This window comes from Stenella coeruleoalba, assembly GCF_951394435.1.
Source record: "Stenella coeruleoalba genome assembly, chromosome: 4".
NCBI classification, from domain to species: Eukaryota; Metazoa; Chordata; class Mammalia; order Artiodactyla; family Delphinidae; genus Stenella; species Stenella coeruleoalba.
The window spans coordinates 103,810,819-103,832,908 of NC_137149.1; the positions used below are offsets into that span (position 1 = coordinate 103,810,819).

The 22,090-nt window shown below is 40.0% G+C and overlaps 1 protein-coding gene across 6 annotated transcripts in view; it reads left to right on the forward strand.

The window, feature by feature from the left end:
• Positions 1-22,090, forward strand: part of ART3 (ADP-ribosyltransferase 3 (inactive)) — a 161,350-nt gene that overhangs the window by 103,116 nt on the left and 36,144 nt on the right. The window lies entirely within an intron of this gene.

Here is a 22,090-nt window from a genome sequence, read left to right on the forward strand (position 1 = left end):
CATTGAGTATGATGTTAGCTGTTAGGTTGTCATAAATGGTGTTTATTATGTTGAAGTATGTTCCCTCTATACTGATTTTGATGAGAGTTTTTATCATAAATGGGTGTTGAATTTTGTCAAATGCTTTTTTCTGTGTCTCTTGAGATGATCATGTGATTTTTATCCTTCCTTTGGTTAATGTGGTGTATCACATTGATTGATTTGCAAATATTGAACTATCTTTGCATCCCTGAAATAAATCGCTCTTGGGAATGGTGTATGTTCCTTTTCATATACTGTTGAATTTAATTTGCTAAGATTTTGTTGAGTTTTACATCTACATTCATCAGAGATATTGGCCTGTAATTTTCTTTTTTTGTAAGTGTCTTTGTCTAGTTTTGGTATCAGGGTAAAGGTAGCTTCATAGAATGAATTTGGGAGTATTCCTTTCTGTTTAATTTTTTGGAATAAGTTTGAGAAGGATAGGTGTTAGCTCTTGTTTATATGTTCAGTAGAATTCCCCAGTGAAGTCATCCAGTCCTGGATTTTTGTTTGCTGGGAATTTTTAAATTATAAATTCAGTTTCACTACTAGTGAATAGTCTGTTCAGCTTGTCTATTTCTTTTTATTCAGTCTTGGCAGATTGTATGTTTCTAGGAATTTGTCAGTTTTTTCTAGGTTGTCATTTTGTTGGCATACAACTGTTTGTAGTGTTCTCTATGAGTTTTATGTATTTCTGTGGTGTTAGGTGTGATTTCTCTTCTTTCATTTCTTACTTCATTTATTTGGGTCCTCTCTCTTTTTTTCTTAATGAGTGAGGCTAAAGCTTAATCAATTTTGTTTATCTTTTCCAAAAAACAGCTCTTGGTTTCATTGATCTTCTCTTTTTTTTCCTTCTTTTTTTTTTGTCTCTATTTATTTCCTCTTTGATCATTATTATTTCTTTCCTTCTGCTGAATTTGGATTTTGGTGTTTTTCAAATTCCTTTAGATGGTAGGTTAGGTTTTTAATTTGAGATTTTTCTTGTTTTTTGAGATAAACCTGTATTGCTGTAAACTTCCCTCTTAGAACTGCTTTTGCTGCATCCCATAGATTTTGAAAGTTGTGTTTTCATTTTCATTTGTCTCAAGGTATTTTCTGGCTTCCTCTTTGATTTCTTTATTGACACATTGGTTTTTTAGTAGCATGTTATTTAGTCTCCATGTGTTTGTGCTTTTCCATTTTTCTTCCTGTAATTGATTTCTAGTTATATTGTTGTTGTCAGAGAAAATGCTTGATACAATTTCTATCCTCTTAAATTTGTTGAGACTTATTTTGTGGCCTAGCATGAGATCTATCCTGAAGAATGTTCCATGTGCACTTGAAAAGAATATGTATTCTGCTGTTTTTGGATGGAATATCTTGTAGCTATCTATTAAATCCGACTGCTCTATTGTGTCATTTAAGAATACTGTTGCCTTATTGATTTTCTGTCTGAATGATCTCTCCATTGATATAAGTGGGCTGTTAAAATCCCTTATTGTTATTATATTATTGTCAGTTTCTCCATTTATGTCTGTTAATGTTTGCTTTATATGTTTAGCTGTTCCTGTATTGGGTTAATAATATATTGGGTTGGCCAAAAAGTGCCTTCAGTTTTTAAGTAAAAATAAAAGACACATTTTTTGTTTTCACCAAGAACTTTATTGAACAACGTATTCACCCTTTTGTTCCACTACCTTCTGCCATTTTTCAGACAACTTCATAATTCCACCTTCCCAAAACTTTTAATCTTTTTGAGCAAAGAACTGTTCTGGGTGCCTTTTACAGTCTTCCAGGGAATTGAAATTTTTTCCACTAAGAGAATTTTGTAAAGACCGAAATAAATGGAAATCTGAAGGTGCAATGTCTGGTGAATACAGCGGTTGAATCAGAACTTCCCAGCCAAGCTGTAACAGTTTTTGTCTGGTCATCAAAGAAACATGCTGTCTTGTGTCATTCTGATGGAAGATTATTCGTTTTCTGTTGACTAATTCTGGACACTTTTCATCGAGTGCTGCTTTCAGTTGGTCTAACTGGGAGCAGTACTTGTTGGAATTAATCGTTTGGTTTTCTGGAAGGAGCTCATAATAGAGGACTCCCTTCCAATCCCACCATATACACAACATCACCGTCTTTGGATGAAGACTGGCCTTTGGTGTGGTTGGTGGTGGTTCATTTCGCTTGCCCGACAATCTCTTCCATTCCACATTATTGTACAACATCCACTTTTCATCGCCGGTCACAATTTGTTTAAAAACAGAACGTTTTCATTACATTTAAGTAGAGAATCACATGCGGAAATACAGTCAAGAGGTTGTTTTCACTTGTGTGGAACCCAATGTCAAAGCGAGTCACATAACCAAGCTGGTGCAAATGATTTTCAGCGCCTGATTTGGATATCCTGAGTATGTCGGCTATCTCCTGCGTGGTATAATGTTGATTGCTCTCAATTAATGTCTTGATTTGATCACTATCAACTTCAACTGGTCTGCCCAACTGTGGAGCATCATCCAGCGAGAAAACTCCAGCACAAAACTTCGCAAACCGCTTTTGACATGTTCCATCACAGCACTTTCTCCATACACTGCACAAATCTTTTTTTGTGTGTTTCAGTTGTGTTTTATCTTCCTTGAAATAATAAAGCATAATATGCTGAAAATGTTGCTTTTTTTCTTCCATCTTAAAAGGGATACACAAAAATTAACCAATTTTGATGTTTTTTTTAAATGCACGCTGATATGACAGTTGTCACACACAGTCTAACAATATTGTTTCAAATGAAGTTAAAGACAACTAAGTGCTACTAGAGCCATCTTACGGAAAAGCTGAATGAACCTTTTGGCCAACCCAATATAATGAGTGTAATATCCTCTTCTTGTATTGACCCCTTTGTCGTTATGTAATGCCCTTCCTTTGTCTTTTGTTATAGAGTTGTTTTAGAGTCTATTTTGTCTGATCTGAGTATTGCTACCCCACTTTCTTGTCATTTCCATTTGAATGAAATATCTTTTCCCATCCCCTTATTTCAGTCTCTGTGTCTTTAGCTCTGAAGTGAGTCTCTTGCAAGCACATAGATGGATTTTTTAAAAAAAATTTTAGAATAGACCTATAATCAAAATATGGAAGATTTTATTATGGCTGTAGACTAGAAAGGAAATATTATTAAATTTTAACAATGTAAAGATAAAAGAATTACTGACAGGAATTGGAAGGTAGAAGGCAGTAAAGAGATGAAGGGAAGGATAGGAGTGCTAATGTCCTCCTATTATAAAATGAGTTCCAGAAAGAGAATGTTGAAAGCTGATTCTTTTAAATATACTAAAGCTACTTTTAAAATTATCAGTCTTGGGAGGAAGAAGGGAGTTGGAATAGTGTAAAATTTTTGTCTATAATAGTAAGAAGTCAGTAGGTTTATTTTCAAGTTGATATACTAGTAGTATAAACAGAAGAACTTGAAATAGAAGTGATTATTTCTGGGAACAAATGGAGCACGGGCTCTTGTTTATCATTTATACAGCCTCTGAAATATTTGATGTTTAAGCTGTATGTATTACTTGTATAAAATTTAACTTAAAAAGTTAACTTTATGGGGCCTTGGATAATAGACACTTTGAAATTGATGTATTCAGAAGAGAGGATCATTATAAGGCAATATCCTTTGGAGGAAAACCAAATTATATATCTGTAAGAAAGAGAAATTCTTCTTATCAAGACTTCTCTGTTCCTTCCTAGTGATATTATGATCCTAAACTTCTTCATCTTAAATCTGTTACCATCACCAGATGGTATCTTGAGGCCAAGGACTCTCTTAAAATTTTTAGTATCCTTCACCTGACTTAACACATAGTACTCAATAAATATTTAATGTTTGTGTAAACCTTGTATGCACTTAAGGTTCAGATTACGCTATTCAGAGGCAGAGTGAGGTATAGAGGTGTCACATCCACTTGGCCTTAGTTTCCATCCAGCACCTAGGAGAATACTCAACAGATAACTCAGTGCTTCCCATTGACAAGTGTTTCTATCACAGTGGTGAAGAAAATTAAGTTAATTTACAAATATTAGAACATTGACATTGAACGCTATAGTCTGGCATATAGTAGACACCTCAAGTGTTTTTGTTTTTTGTTTTTTGAGTAAGTATTTGAGTGAATGAACAAATGAATAAATGAACGACTACCTTTGCTGAATCATATGGATACAGAGAATCCCACAAAAATATAATCTCTGGAGTTACCTGTGTAATCAGTCACTCAGGAATGGGCCCTTGCCTGGAGAAGAATTCTGATGTAGTTGACTCCTGTGTACTGTGTTCTTGCATCTCCCTTTTCTAGAGAGTATCTCTTAAGTGTCGTCTCCTAGATTATTGATACCTTTTCTCATTCTTTTAAAGTACTTCATGAGCTCAAAGCAATCTCTAATTTTACTAACGTCATATTTCATTTTTTGCTTTTCTACTTTAGTATCCATATTGTTCTTAGTCAGAAGTTCCATTTACAGTCCATTGTCCCAGAATCTTGGTTTGCAAGTTTTAGAAGTCTTCTGAAAGGATGGAATGCAAGGGGAAATTGTCATACGCCCTTATTTCTTTTCCTCGGAGGTGCTTTACTATCCAAGTCAGTGATTAGTATATGAGAAACCAAATCCTCAGCAGTTACCATGGGTTCATTCATACTTGGTTGAGTGATGTCTGCCTACGACATTTTGGGTGCTCAGTAAAACGATTCTCTAAACAGTTTTTTTTTTAATTATGCCACAGTAGTCTCAGTTACTCTTTTTCCATGGTGATTGTTTGTGGGCTGGACTCTGGAGTTTTACTCTGCAAGAAAGACAGTTGCTAATAACTTCATGATCTTGGTCTAGATTTCTTGACAACCAGCCAAATTATCTGATGTAAATAATCAAATAAAGGCTGCCTGTAGATTTCAGTGTACTAAAAAAAATTCCTGGGGTGATTCCTAGTACTGCAAGAGAGATTTGTAAGACCATAACAGGTTAGCTAGGTACAGTCACAGTTCACTTGGCTTTAGCCTCCTTCCAGCATGTAGGAAAATACTCACCAGATAGCTTAGTGCTTCCCACTTGCAAGTGCTCCTATCACAGTGGTGAAGAAAATAAAGTTAATTTGCAAATATTAGAGCACTGACATTGAACTCTATGGCCTGGAACATAGTTTTATATGTGAACTTGCGACTGAGTGTGTCTGTGTGTGTAATAGGTATAAATAAATAGTACAAGGGCTTCCCTGGTGGGGCAGTGATTGGGAGTCCGCCTGCCGAAGCGGGGGACACAGGTTCGTGCCCCGGTCCGGGAGGATCCTGCATGCTGAGGAGCGGCTGGGCCCGTGAGCCATGGCCGCTGAGCCTGCGCGTCCGGAGCCTGGGCTCCGCAACAGGAGAGGACCGCGTACCAAAAAAAAAAAAAAAAAAAAAAATCGTACAAGTCTGCTGAAGTATATGGTTTCAAGTCATAGTTCATCTAAGTGTTCATTGAAGCCTAAATTGTAAGTCCAGCTAACCAAAACCAGGACAAATTAATACTTTTACTGGGAAGTCCCTATGAGTAAAGCTTCTTCCCCAAAGTAGGCACATTAGATCTAGTTACAAAAACTAAAGAGTTTCACTTAGTGTCTAAAGATGTTGATACTGTTACTGCTAATGTTCATCCTGGAAATCTCATTAAGCTTAGTAAGGCTTTCTTTCCTCTCTCTCTCCTTCCTTCTCTTTCCTTGTTTCATAAACATTTTTGAAGCTCTCACAGTGTAAAAGACATATACTAAGGAGAATTCTAGGAGATTCGAAGATAAGTTAACATATATCATGAAGGACATGTGAAAAATATCTGAAGGCATTTAAAAACAATACTGTGTCTCTCACACTGTAATATAACCCACTCCATTCATACACATAAACACTTTTATTTTATTTTTAACATCTTTATTGGAGTATAATTGCTTTACAACGGTGTGTTAGTTTCTGCTTTACAACAAAATGAATCAGTTATATATATACATATGTTCCCATATCTCTTCCCTCTTGCGTCTCCCTCCCTCCCACCCTCCCTATCCCACCCCTCTAGGCGGTCACAAAGCACCGAGCTGATCTCCCTGTGCTATGCGGCTGCTTCCCACTAGCTATCTACCTTACATTTGGTAGTGTATATGTGTCCATGCCTCTCTCTTGCTTTGTCACAGCTTACCCTTCCCCCTCCCCATATCCTCAAGTCCATTCTCTAGTAGGTCTGTGTCTTTATTCCTGTCTTACCCCTAGGTTCTTCATGACATTTTTTTTTCTTAAATTCCATATATATGTGTTAGCATACGGTATTTGTCTCTCTCTTTCTGACTCATACACACAAGCACTTTTAAATCATTGCCATAGAGATCCATTATCCTCGATAAGAATGTGTCTCTAGTTGTAGTAGAAAAAAAAGTTGAGAATTAAAGCCTAGAGGCTTAAAATTTACCAACAGAAACATGTCTACAAATATAATAATATATTTTAATCATTGTATATTGAATGTTATAGGGGTAATATTCTGGATTATTTTGAAAATACTAAGTAAATATGCTTTCATTCCCTCTGTAGATTCTGTTCTGTCTGTTCACTAAACACCTTTAAGATTAAGTCATTAGGGCTTCCCTGGTGGCGCAGTGGTTGAGAGTCCGCCTGCCGATACAGGGGACACGGGTTCGTGCCCCGGTGCGGGAAGATCCCACATGCCGCGGAGCGGCTGGGCCCGTGAGCCATGGCCGCTGAGCCTGCGCGTCCGGAGCCTGTGCTCCGCAGCGGGAGAGGCCACAGCAGTGAGAGGCCCTCATACCGCAAAAAAAAAAAAAAGATTAAGTCATTATAGTAGTCCAAGGGAAGGAAAAGGTAGAAAATGCAGAACAAGGAGGTTCATAGGCTAGAGGAGGAGGAAATAGCATGTAGGAAGTACCCTACAGGAACTGGGAGTAGAAGAGTAAAACAGAAAGAGAAGGAAAAGGGGAAGATTAGACTCCTGTGTCCTGGCTCCTCTGACCGAAACTCTGGAAAGGGCTGGTGTAGGAGTTCAGAAACAACCTGTTTCAGGGACTTCTGGCACAGTAGCGATCGTTTTCTTTTGCCTCTCCTTGGGCAAACTGGGCCATTTTCAAGGTCTCTTAGAAAACCATCCTGTATGACATGAGACCACCCAAGCAATAAGTTGGAAATAGCAAGGTAACAGAATGAGTTGGGAACAGACGAAGGTTTCTTCTCTCCAGTTTTCTACAAAATCAAAGTTGTTATGGTGGAAGTCCTAGGTTTCCCTTTGGGCCTATGAAGGTAACTGGGGCACAAACCAGCTATAATCTTCTGTAAGAAGATGCCCAGCAAGGCCGAGGAAGCGCATCTAGAGTTTGTGAGAGGACCACCCAATACAGGTGAGAGGACATAGAAATTGTTCTTTAGAATCCCCAGTGCCAGGAGGCTGTAATGGGGGGATTTACTGGTGGGGGGATTGACCGACAGGGCACCCAACAATCTGTAGAAAATACTAAGTCATTAAACCAGCAATTAAATGTCACCATTGCTGGAGACCATACCAACAGCTAGAGCCAGCAGAGAACAGAGTACACTTTTCCCCAACAGCAGAGTGCCACAATGTAGATGGGCAACCATGTGCAAAAAGGAAACCGTATTTGTCTATATTGGAAATAAACATAATTCACAAACTCTCATGTCCACTAATGGTAGAACATTAATCTTGCCAGTTAAAATTTAGTTACTTCTGAGTTGAAGCAGTCTTCTTTAGGTAAAAATTTAGTTAAATTCGGAATTATTTTCTCCCCTTCTCTTTGTCCTTCCCAAGAGCAAGCTAAGCCCTGCCATTGTGGTGCGAGGTAACTTGTTCTGGTGCTGACCTCTAGTGGTCTCTGGCCTTCACTGAAGTGTCTGATCCTGCTGGTCTTTGGATGATGGTCATTTGTAATTTACTTTCTCTGCTTAATACCCTGCCTTGGGCTCCAGTCTCTAAGATAACATGTCCTTTGCATTATCTGATCACAGCCCTGAGCTGCTTTGGATTTCCCAGCTCTCTTTCAAGCCCCTTCCTTTGGCCATTGCAACATTACGGATGCTTTCCAATAGTAGTCTTCAGATTGGGACACATATAAGTCTGGAGGTCATGAAAACATTCCAGGGAGTATGTGGGCAAGGTTGTTGTTGTTATTGTTATTTTTAAAAATTAACCGTATTTATGTATGATTTATATAAATAAAATTCATCAATCTTAAGTGTACAGTTCTATGACCCTTAACAAATGTGCATCATCATGTAACTACCAATACAATCATAATATAAAACATTTCGTCACCCCACAAGGTTTGTAGTCAGTCTCCTCCCTCCATCCAAGGCCCTGGCAGTCACTGACCTGCTTTCTGTCACTACATTTTTGTCTTTTCTGGAATGACGAAGTTCTAGAATGGCAAAGTTTCTGTACGGTGTTACGGAAAAACCCAAACGAACTTTTTGGCCGACCCAATATTATCATACTTAGTGTAATGCTTTTCAGATTCATCCGTGTTATTTGTATCAGCAGTTCATTCCTCTTTTTAAAAACAGCTTTACTGAGATTTAATTCAGATACCATGTAATTCACGTATTTAAAGTATATGATTCAGGGAATTTGCGGGCGGTCTGGTGGTTAGGACTCTGCCCTCTCACTGCCGAGGGCCCGGGTTCAATCCCTGGTCGGGGAACTAACATCCTGCACACTGTGCAGCGCAGCCACAAAAATAAATAAATAAGATAAATAAATAAAGTATACAATTCATTGGTCTTTGGTACATTCACAGAATTGTGAAACCATCACTGTAGTTAGTTTTAGAACTATTGATGCGTGCAACAACAGGGGTGGATTTCAAAGCGTTATGCTAAGAACCCAGTCACAACCTCACTGCCTTTATTGCTGCCATCTTGGTTCAAGCCACCATAGTCTCTGCTGGCATTATCGTAATAACCTGTAAACTGGTTGACTTTCACTCTATAGACTATTCTTAGCATAACAGCCAGGGTCGTCATCTTAAAAAATAAGTCAAATCTTTTCATGATTCCATTCAAACCTTGTGATTTGCTCCCTTTCTCTTAGAGTAAAATCCAAGATTCTTAAAACAGCCTACAAAGACTTATCTTCCCACTACCACCCTTACCTTGCTGACCTTATCTCCTACAACTCTTCCCTTACTTAATGACTCTTCTGTTCCAGCCATATCAGCCTCTTCTATTCCTTCTGCCTGACCACTCTTCCACCACATGGCTTATCTCCCTCATCTCCTTCAAGTTTTTGCTTATATATCTCATTTTCAGGGTTCCCCCCAACCATCCAACTTAAATGACAAACTCTCCATGTACTCCCAGTCTCTCTTGTATTACTTTTTTAAACACGTAACCTTACTATATTCTAACATTCTTATAGAATTTACTTATTTATTTCAGTTGTTATTTGACTGCCCCCCTCCCACAAAATGCATTTGACAAGGGCAAGATGTTTATTTTGTTCACTGATATACCTCCAGTATCTAAAACAGTTCCTGGAACATTTTGAGGACTCAAATATTTGTTGAATGAATGAAATCAAGAGTTAAAAACTGGAGGTTCCAGTTCAAGATAGCGACATAAGAAGATCCTGAAGTCACCTCCTCCCATGGGCATACGAAATCTACAGCCATGTATGGAACAGTTTCCTCTGGGTAAAAGCTAAAAACAGGTGGAGCAATCCTTCACATTAGACAAATGGGAAGGAAACTACATTTAAGTGGGTAGGAAAGGCTGAGGCACAGTCTTGCCATAAATTCCACCTCTGATGCTGCAACCCACAATTGGAAGGTAGCTCAGAACTTGGAGCTTTGCTTTGAGGAGTAAAGGGTTCTTACTGCACACTGGGCACCCCAACTTTAAAGACAGTCACCTGAGAGACAAGCCCTCAAAACACCTGGGTCTAAAGACCAACAGGGCTCACATACACGAGACCTGTGGGGCTGAGGCAAACCGAGGTGCAGTTCTTAAAGGGACTGTGTGCAGACTCACCTGCTCGAGGGTGCAGCGCAGAAGCAGCCCTTGAAAATCGCCCACACTTATCTGCAGAAGACTCACTTGCTGATTTTAAAGCAATTGGTCCGAGGAGCAGGGGCCTGCTGGAATATTCTCCTGGGACGGAGGCTAGTGGGTGCCGTCATCATGCCCTCCCTCTCCTTTGCTGAAGCCCACGGGCGCCATCTTTTCTTCTTTCTTTTTTCCCCCCTTCCGATGGGTGTCATCTTTATGCTCCGGTCAGTGGGCGCCATTTTTCACAATTCCTTTCTGTCTTGCTGAAACCAGCGGGAGCCGTCTCCCCCGACTTCTAAAAAATTTGTTTCTTTGTTTTTCCTTTTTTTGGCAGATGCCATTTTGTGCTCTCCCTCTGCTGCACTCCAGAGCACCCGTATTTCTCCGAGAGGAGTTTCTGTACACATCTGGTGCCCTGGTTTTCATATTTGGTGACCCAGTTTTTGCAGCTACCACCTGGGGGAATCACCTGGCTTTGGAGGCCAAGAGGACTTGTGCTCTTGGGTTTCACGGGACCGTAACAATCGGAGATTCAGTCCTTGGCAGACCACCGCTCCTAGGGCACTGCGCAGAGAGCAGACTAAAACACACTTCTAGTCTTTCTGACGAAGAGACCTATTTGCTTGTCCAGGAGCTTTGGCCTGAGGGACAGACTTCTGGTTTGGCATACTTATAGGGGCTTATAGAGCTGCTCTCAGGGAATCAGGTAGACTCCGTCTTTGTGCTCTCCCTCTGCTTTATTCCAGCTCGCTGCTATCTTCCAGAAAGGAGCTTATACCCTTCTCTGGTGCCCTGAGTTTTGCAGATGCTACCAGGGGACACCTCTACATCACTTGGCTCTGGTGGCCAGCCAGGCTTAGCTTGTGGGCCCCACGAGACCATAACCAATGAGAAAGAGTTCTTAAAACAGCTACTACCCCCAGGGCACAGCAGGAGGTAACAGACTCAGGAGCTCAATGTTTTTGTGAAAAATGCCTATTAGCTTATCATTATTGCTGCAACATGAGGAACAGACTTCTAATTAAACACACAGCTAAGGGCTGACTGTAAACCTTTCCTGAGAACTCGGAGGGCAGGCATTATCTTCCCCTTCTCCTGCTGGACCCCAGAGCTTTCGAAAGGGAGCTCTTATAAGTGTCTGGGGTCCCAGTTTTTGCATCTGGTGCCCTGGTTTTTGCAGCTGCTGACCCGGGAATATCCCTTGGTTGCCTGACTCTGGTGGTTGCGGGGGATGACGTTCCTAGGTCCCACAGGATTGTAACAATTAGAGAGAGAGTTCTTGGAAGGCTACCATCCCCAGGGCACTGCACAGACAGTGGACTAAAACACTCCCCTAGTCTTTCTGTGAAAGAGGCCTACTTCCTAGTCCTGGAACTTTGGCCACAGGGACAGGCCTCAGGTATGAAACATGTTCAGAGGCTACAGAGGTGCTCTCAGGGAATGTAGGCTGGGGAATACCATCTTTTTGTCCTCTCTCTGCCTTGCAATATGTTACTGGTATCTCCCAGAAAGGAGCTTACACACTAATCTGGAGCCCTGATTTTTATGATTGCTGCCCAGGGGATACCTCCAGATCACTTGGCTCTGGGGCCCAGCAGGGCTTGCACTTGTGGTCTGACAAAACTGTTTATTTTGTATTTTTAAAAGCTGCCGCCTGAGGGAGCTTTTTTTAAAAGTCTGGCTTCTAATCAGCCTGAACTAGATGCTGAGTGAGATCCTTCCCTTTGGGACACTAACTAGTCTTAGCGCACCCTCAGCTACTGGGAGCTATTAAATATAAAATAGGCTCCTTGGATAATCACAAACATGTTGAGAAACAACCAAGAGTGCTAGGGCAGGGTTGAAGGATGAGGTTTGTGTCCTACACAGGGCCAACCCTTCAGAACTGGGAGAAGCAGCTCTTTCATCTAATGCATAGAAACTAACAGAGAGAGTCAAGCAGAGTGAAGAAACAGAGGAGTGTGTTCCAAATGAAAGAACAAGATAAAACCTCAGGAAAAAATCTTAATAAAATAGAGATAAGTAACTAACCCGATAAAGGGTTCAAAGGTAGTGGTCATAAAAATGCTCACTGTGCAAGAGGGAGGAGATATGGGGATATATGTATATGTATAGCTGATTCACTTTGTTATAAAGCAGAAACTAACACACCACTGTAAAGAAATGACACTCCATTAAAGGTGCTAAAAACATAAAAAAATAATAATAATTTGAAAAAAAATTGCTCACTGAACTCAGAAGAGGAGTGGATGAACACAGTGAGAACTTCAGCAAAGACATAGAAAATATTTAAAAGTTGTGAACAGAAGTCACAGAGCAAAGACTATGGTAACTGAACTGAAAAATACACTAGTGGGATTCAATAGCAGACTAGATGAAACAGAAGAAAGGGTCAGTGGACTCAAAGACAGGGTAGAAGAACTCACCAAGTCAGAGTAGCAAAAAAGGAAAAAAGAGTGCAGAAAAGTGAAGATAGCATAAGGAACTTATGGGGCAACATCAAGTGGACTAACATTTGTATTATAGGAGTCCCAGAAGGACAGGAGAGAGAGAAAGGGGAGACAATTTATTGGAATAAATGATGGTTGAAACTTCCCTAACCTGGGGAAGGAAACAGACATCCAGATCCAGGAAACCCAGAGAGTTCCAAATAAGATGAACCTAAAGAGACCCACGATAACACTCATTATAATTAAAATGTCAAAAATTAAAGACAAGGAGGGACTCTTAAAACAGAAAGAGAAAAACAACTTGTTATGTATAGGGGAACGCCCATAAGACCAGCAGCAGATTTTTCAGCAGAAACTTTGCAGACCAGAAGGGAGTAGCAAGGGAAGGAAAAAAACCTACCACCGAGAATACTCTACCTGCAAAGTTATCATTAAGAACTGAAGGAGAGATGAGAGTTTCCAGACAAGCAAAAGCTAAAGGAGTGCATCACCACTAAACTGTCGTTACAAGAAATGTTAAAGGGACATATTTAAGCTGAAAAGAAAGGACACTAATTAGTAACAACAAACCATATGAAAGTATAAAACTCACTGCTAGGGCTTCCCTGGTGGCACAGTGGTTGAGAGTCTGCCTGCTGATGCAGGGGACACGGGTTCGTGCACCGGTCTGGGAAAATCCCACATGCCGCGGAGCGGCTGGGCCCGTGAGCCATGGCCGCTGCACCTGCGCGTCCTGAGCCTGTGCTCCGCAATGGGAGAGGCCACAATGGTGAGAGGCCCGCGTACTAAAAAAAAAACAAACAAAAAAACCCTCACTGCTAAAGATAAATATATGAGCATACTTCAGAGATATGGTGGCTTGGTTCCAGACCACCACAAAAAAGTGAATATCACAATAGAGCAAGTCACATGAATTTTTTGGTTTCCCAATGCATGTAAAAGTTATGTTTATTCTGTGCTATAGACTATTAAGTATGCAATAGCATATGCCTAAAAAACCAGTATGCATACCTTAATTTAAAAATACTTTATTGCTAAAAAATGCTAACCATTATCTGAGCCTTCAGCAAGCTGTATAGTAGTACCATCAAAGATCACAGATCACCACGACATAATAATTTAAAAGTTTGAAATTTTTCAAGAATTACCAAAATATGACAGAGAGACATGAAGTGAGCAAATGCTGTTGGAAAAATAGCACCTACAGAATGGGTCAGGGCAAGGTTGCCACAAACCTTTGATTTGTAAAAAAAAAAAAATGTAATATCTATGAAGCACAATAAAGTGCAATAAAATAAGGTATTCCTGTATGGTAAACATAGTAGATTAGTCACTTTTAAAGCTAGTATGAAGGTTAAAAGACAGAGTAGTGAAAGTAACCATAACTACCATAATTAGTTAAGGAATACACACTATTAAAAGATGTAAAATGTGACATCGAAAACATAAGATACAGGGGATGGGAGAATAAAAATGTAGAACTTTAGAATACATTCAAAGTTAAGTTGTTATCGACTTAAAATAGACTACTACAAGCTGTTATATGTAAGCTTCATGATAACCACAAAGCAAAAACCTATATTAGATACACAAAAGGAAATGAGAAAGGAATATGAGATAGCACTAAAGAAACTCATCAACCACAAAGGAAGAGACCAAGAGAAGAAGAAAGGAACAGAGGAACTACAAAGCAGCCAGAAAACAATTAACAAAATGGCAATAAGAACATACCTTTCAATAATCACTTTAAATGTAAAATGAACTAAATTTTCCAATCAAAAGATATAGAATGATTGAGTGACAAAAACAAGACCCATCTATATGCTGCCTACAGAAGACTCACTTCAGACTTAAGGACACACACAGGTTAAAAGTGAAGGGATGGGGACTTCCCTGGCAGTCCAGTGGTTAAGACTCTGCCTTCCAGTGCAGCGGGTGCGGGTTCCATTCCTGGTTGGGGAGCTAAGATCCCACAGGCCTCGTGGCCAAAAACCAAAACATAAAACAGAAGAAATATTGTAACAAATCAATAAAGACTTTAAAAATGGTCCACATCAAAAAAAAAAAAAACTTAAAAAAAAAAAGTGAAGGGATGGAAAAATATATTCCATGCAAATAGAAACCAAAAGAAAGCTGGGGTAGCTATACTTATGTTACGAACGCAAGTCCATTTTCCTGATGCACAGTGAGGCCAAATAATACCAAAACGTCAGAGTTTCGTTTATTGCAGGGCCATGCAAGGAGATGGGTGGCTCATGCCTTAAAAAAACCCAAACTCCCCCGAAACTTTCAGCAAAGCCCTTTTGTAGGAAAGGTAAGGGAGGGGCATGGTTAGTTGTTGCAGACTTCTTGGTGTCAGATCCTTTGTTCTTGAGGTCAGGTCATGGTCAGGTCACAATGTTCCTATAAACCACCAAAACAAATGTTATTCTCTGTTCTAACAAGAAAGGGCAAGGTGTCAAGTCTCAACTTTCACCCACCAAGTTCCTGGTCCTGGCTAAGAGAAGGGGATCCCTACACAGGTGGGTTACCCTGCCCGGGAGCATTCACCCAGCACCCAGCCTGGGTCCTCCCACCAGTGCCCAGGCCCAGTTGAAGAGGCAGATCTCAGCTGGCGGCACCCTCAGGGCCAGGTTCCCAAACCCTGCCCAGCCATCATCACTAAGGGAGCAAGGCGCCCAGGATCCAGCCAGCTCTCAGGCTTTTCATTGAAACTGGAGAGGCTCTGAGGCCTCCGTGGCCTGCGACCCATGGAGACTGCTGTTACCTTAATGGCAGTGTCCGTATACTCCAGTTGCTGAGGGCTCCCTGGGCTGCAACCCATGGAGACTGCTGCCACCATTAGGTTGCAGAGGTGCAGATGGAGGAGAGGTTCACTGCTGCTTCAAGGCCTGGGGCCAGCCAGTGGGCGGCTGTAGCGAGGGCTCTGGAGGTCCGCAGGACACAGCCCTCAGCCTGAGGCCAGCAGACCTGGAGGGCCTGGAGAAGGCTGCTATCTGCCTCTCACCACACTCTGCCCCAGGACCACTCTTCGGCTGACTGTTGGTGGAGCTGGACCTCTAACTGCCATGTGCTAATGGTCACGAGCTACTGGCTGTGTGCCTGCCCTGCCCCTGTTACAGCGGCAGGTACATCTGCAGGTCAGGTTCTCATGGCCAAGTGGACACAGGCGTGTGCCACCTCCTTGCCCTCTTCCTGGCTGCCTGCTTCACCTTCCTGTCATAGTCGTCCCAACAGGGAGTCCAGCAGGAGTCAGGGACTGCCAGGCCAGGCCAGGCTGGGGGCAGCGCGGTGGCATGAGGCGGGGCAGCACTGGGCAAGCTGGCTCCAGCGGATGTGGTGTGCGAAGCCACGGCTCATATCCTGCCGCCTGCCAGGCTTGCAGCAGAGCCCTGGCCTGGGACCTGGCACCACTTCCATCTGGAGCCCCCATGTATCTGACGTTCTGGTATTGTTTGGCCTCACTGTGCGTCAAGCATACAGAGTTGCGTTTGGTAACACTTATATCAGACAAAATATACTTTAAAACAAAGACTGTGATAAGGGACAAAGAAGGGGATTATATAGTGATAAAGGGGTCAGTCCAACAAGAGCATGTAACATTTGTAAATGTTTATGCACCCAAAATAGGAGCACATAAATATATAAAGCAAATATTAACAGACCTAAAGGGAGAAATAGACAACAGTACAACAATAGTAGGGGACTTTAATACCCCACTTACATCAGTGGATAGATCATCCAGATAATAAATAAGGAAACATTGGCCTTAAATGCCACATTAGACGAGATGGACTTAACAGAAATACACAGGACATTCCATCCAAAATCAATAGAATACACGTTCTTCTCAAGTACACATGGAACATTCTCTACGATAGATCATACGTTAGGCCACAAAACAGGTCTTAACAAATTTAATAAAATTGAAATCAAATCAAGCATCTTTTCCAGTCACAGTGGCATAAAACTAGAAATCAGTTATAAGAAGAAAACTGGAAAATTCATAAATATGTGAAGATTAAACAGCATGCTCCTGTACAGCCAATATGTCAGAGAAAAAATTGAAAGCAAAATCAAAAAATACCTTGAGACAAACAAAAATGGAAACATAACATACCAAAATTCATGGGCTTCAGTAAAAGCAGTTCTAAGAGGAAAGTTCATAGCGATAAATGCCTACTGCAAGAAACAAAGAAAAATATCAAATAAACAACCTAACTTTATACCTCGAAGAACTAGAAAGAGAAGAATAAATAAAGCCTGAAGTTAATAGAAGGAAAGAAATAACCAAGATCATAGTAGAAATAAATGAAAAGAAACAAAGACAATAGAGAAGATCAGTGAAACCAAGGGCTGTTATTTTAAAATAAACAAAATCAACAAACCTTTAGCTAGACTCACTAAGAAAAGAAGAGAGGACTCAAATAAATAAAATCAGAAATGAAAGAGAAGACATTACAGATGATACCACAGAAACATAAAGGATCATAAGAGACTACTACAAATAAAGTATATACCAACAAATTGGGCAACCTAGAAGAAATGGATAAATTCCTAGAAACAAACAACCTTCCAGGAGTGAATCAGGAAGAAACAGAAAATCTGAACAGACTGATTATTAGTAAGTAGATTGAATCAGTAGTTTAAAACTTCCCCCAAATAAAAGTCCAGATGGCGTCACTGGCAAATTCTACTAAACATTTGAAAAGAGTTAACACCAATCCTTCTCAAACTCTTCCAAGAAATAGAAGAGGAGGGAACACTTCCGAGCTCACAACTCAGTTTATGGTCAGCATTATCCTGATACCAAAACCAGACAAAGACACTACAAAAAATGAGAATTACAGACTAGTATCCCTGAGGAACATAGATGCAAAAATCCTTAAAATATTAGCAAACTGAGTTCAACAATACATTGAAAGGATTATACACCATGATCAATTGGGATTTATTCCAGGGATGCAAAGATGGTTCGATATTCACAAATCAATCAGTGAGATATTCCAGATTAACAAAATGAAGGATAAAAATCATGTGATCATCACAAAAGATGCAGAAAAAGCACTTGACAAAATTTAACAGGCACTTTTGATAAAAAATTCTCAACAAAGTCAGTATAGAGGGAATGTGCCTCGACATAGTAAAGGCTATCTATGAGAGCCCACAGCTAATATGCTCAGTGGTGAAAAGCTGAAAGCTTTTCCTCTAAAATCATGTTCAAACAAGGATGGCTACTCTTATCACTTCTGTTCAACATAGTATTAGAAGTCCTAGCCAGAGCAATCCAGCAAGGAAAAGAAATTAAGACATCTGAATTGGAAAGGAAGAAGTAAAACTGTCATTTGCAGATGACATGATATTATATACAGAAAGCCCTGAAGACTCCTCCCCAAACCAGAACTAATAAATTCAGTGAAGTTGCAGGCTGCAAAAACAATACACAGAAATCTGTTGTGTTTCTATACACCAATAATGAATTATCAGAAACAGAAATAAAGAAAATAACCCCATTTATAATTGCACCAAAAATAATAAAATACTTGTGAATAAATTTAACCAAGGAGGTGAAAAACCTGTATGCTGAAAATTGTAGACATTGATGAAAAATGGTGAAGAAGACTCAGATGAATAGAAGGATAGTCCATGCTCATGGATTGGAAGAATCCATATTGTTAAAATGTCCATACTACCCAAAGCAATCTACATAGTTAATGCAATCCCTTTCAAAATTCCAATAGCATTTTTCACAGAAATAGGACCAAAAAATTCCTAAAACTTGTATGGAACCACAAAAACCCCCAAGCAATCTTGAGAAAGAAGAACAAAGCTGAAGGCATTGTGCTCCATGATTTCAAACTATATTATAAAGCTATAGTAATCAAAACAGTATGGTATTGGCATAAAAACAGACACATAGATCAGTGAAATAGAATGGCAAGCCCAGAAATAAACTCATGTGTATATGATCAATTAACTTATGACAAAGGAGCCAGTGTACAGTGGGGAAAGGACAGTCTCTTTAGTAAATGGTATTTGGAAAACTGAACAGCCACAGGCAAAAGAATGAAACTGGACCACTATCTTACATCATACCTAAGAATTAACTCAAAATGTATTAAAGACTTGAATGTATTGGGTTGGCCAAAAAGTTTGTTTGGGTTTTTCCAAAACATCTTATGGGAAAACCTGAGTGAACTTTTTGGCCAACCCATAAGACCTGAACCATAAAACTCCTAGAGGAAACATAAGTGGTAAGCACCTTGACATTGGTCTTGGCAGTGATTTTTTGGATATGAGACCAAAAGCAAAAGCAACAAAAGCAAAAATCAACAAGTGGGACTATACCAAACTAAGAAGTTTCTGCACAGCAAAGGAAACCATCTAAAAATGAAAATACAGGGGACTTCCCTGGTGGCACAGTGGTTAGGAGTCCACCTACCAATGGACTCGAGCCCTGGTTCGGGAAGATCCCACATGCCATGGAGCAGCTAAGCCCGTGTGCCACAGCTACTGAGCCTGCATTCTAGAGCCCACGAGCCACAACTGCTGAAGCCCCCATGCCTAGAGCCCATGCTCTGCAACAGGAGAAGCCACCACAGTGAGAAGCCCGCGCACCGCAATGAAGAGTAGCCCCCACTCGCCGCAACTAGAGAAAAGCCCACATGCAGCAATGAAGACCCACTGCAGCCAAAAATAAATAATATAAATAAATAAATTAATTTTTTAAAAAGGCCCCCAGGGACTTACCTGGTTAAAAGAAAAAAAAAAAAAAGAAAATACAGCCTGATTGGGAGATAATATGCAAATCATACATATGATAAAGTGTTAATATCCAAAATATATAAAGAACTCATACAACTCAATAGGAAAAAAACAATCTATATAAAAAATGGGCAAAGACCTGAATAGGTATTTTTTCAAATAAGATATACAGATGGCCAGCAGACACATGGAAAGATCAACATCACTAATCATCAAGAAAATGCAAATCAAAACCACAATGAGAAGGACTTCCCTGGCCGTCCAGTGGTTAGGACTCTGTGCTTCCACTGCAGGGGGCATGGGTTCAATCCCTGGTCAGGGAACTGAGATCCCACATGCTGTGCAGTGCGGCCAAGAAATAAAAAAATAAAAAAAAACACAGTGAGATATCACCTTACACCTGTTAGAATGGCTATTATCAAAAAGACAAGAAATAACAAATGTTAGGATATGAAGAAGGAAACCTTTGTACACTACTGGTGGGAATGTAAATTGGTGCAGTCACTATGAAAAACAGTATGAGGATTCCTCAAAAAATTAAAAATAGAACTTCTATATGATCCAACAATTTCACTTCTGGGTATTTACCCAAAGAAAATGAAAACAGTTGGAAAGATTTCTGCACCTCCATGTTCTTTGTGGCATTATTTACAGTAGCCAAGGTATGGAAGCCACCTAAGTGTCCATCAACAGATGAATGGATAAAGAAGATGTGGCACCTATATACAATGGAATATCACTCAGCCATAAAAAGAATGAAATAATGTCATTTGCAACAACATGGATGGATCTTGAGGGCATCTTGCCAAGTGAAATAAGTTAGATGGAGAAAAACAAATAACGTATGATCTCACTTATATGTGGAATCTAAAAACAAAAGCAACCACCAAGCTCATAGATACAGAGAACAGATTGGTGCCTGCCAGAGATGGGGGTGGGGGTTGAGCAGAATCGGTGAAGAGAGTCAAAATGCACAAACTTCCAGTTACAAAGTAAGTAAGTCATGGGGATCTAATTGGCAACTAGAGTTCATAATACTATATTGCACATATGCGAGTTGCCAAGAGACTAAATCCTAAAAGCTCTCATCACACACAAAACTATTTTGTAACTGTGTGTGGTAATGGATGTTAATTAGACTTAATTGTGGTGATCATGTCACAGTATATACAAATATCAAGTCACTATGTTTTCTTGAAAGAAAACAAGAATGGAGCAAAAGCATGCTGGGAATAAATAAGGTCAAACTTGCTTTGAGCTTCATGCAGTGTTTGTTATGCTCTTTTTGGTAGACTCAGTCTTTTGTGTGATTCATTGATGAATCTGATAGGCTTTAGGGGGCCAAATACAGGAAAATCCCACTACTTCATTCCCTGTAGGCCCACATGCCTGGGCCTAAAATGCTGGTCATTGTGAGCCTAAGGACTGAAAACATGTGCAAACTTTTTCCTTTCTAACTAAACTCTATTTTTTAAAATGATACAATTACTGAGAGCCTATTCAGTGTATTTACTCTTAAATTGCTTAGCCAGTGAGGTGGGTAGAGGCTAGACGTCTGGAAGAGTCTGAGGAGGAGAGATGGGTTTTGTAAAAGTAGGTTCACTTCATGACAGTTTAAAATGTTTCATTGAGTAAATATGTATGTACACACACAGAGAGAAAAATACATTTAAGTATGTAATAGCTTGGTGAATTTTCATAAACAATATATCAGTGTAATCGAGACCCAGAACCAAAAACAGAACCTAACTAGCATCCCAGATGCTCCCCTTGTGCCTCTTCCAGTTACTACCTCCCACTCAGGGTACTGTTCTGACATCTGATGCCATAGAAGTGTTTTGCCTGATCTTGTACTTTATACTAATTAAATCATTCAGTGTGTAGATGTTTGTATCTGTTCATAGGTTTAAAATTTGTGGTATTTATGCACATACATGTAGTTAAGAGTTTCTTAATTTTCAATACTATACAAAATTCCATGGTATAAATACACCACAATTTATCCATTCTACTATTTATAGGCATTTGGATGGTTTGTAGTTTGGGGCTTTTATGAATAGTGCTACTTTCTAAATATTCTATTAATTTTGATACACATATGCATGAATTTCCTAGGACATTTCACGGTTTTATATCCATAGTCAGTGAATTCTTAAGTATTCTTCAGCACTGCAGTCAATATATTTACTAGGTGTACTTTACTCAAGTGAGAGCTATAGTTCTAGATATTACCAAATCCTTCCCTTCTTAGTGTTCTCACTGGGCTTTGCCTGTACCTAAGATTCTTAACATGTATTCTGGTTAAGTATGCATATTCATGTCTTTTGTTAGTTGGAGTGCTTTTCAGCTTTATTTCACTTAACTTGTGTGTCCCAGCACCCGGCACAGTACCTAAAATACCGTAAGCCAGTTGAGTGAATGGTGACAGCCATCACCATTGCCAGTGATTAACACAGCAAGTCCCCTGAGTTATGTGAACCATTTAGCTAGGGTAAAATCCTTGCTTCAGTCTGACATCTCAGAGTCAAAGGGTCAAAGGGTCAGAGGGTTAGGAATGGGAAGTGATCACTCTCTGAGAAGCCCAGAACTGAGGGCTCAGAGCTGAACGTGCTGTGTGGTTAGAGGAAACTGCTGTGGCTTCACAAGCCTCTTGGAGATTTCATGTGTTAACAGTAACGATTCCAAGGGAGAGTCTGGGGGGCAGATATAAATAGCAGAACACAAATGAGGTAATGTGCCACTGCCAAGCTATTGCTGGGGATGTTTATAAAAAGAAAAGCATTCCCTTCTCAGCGCTCAGTGTCAACA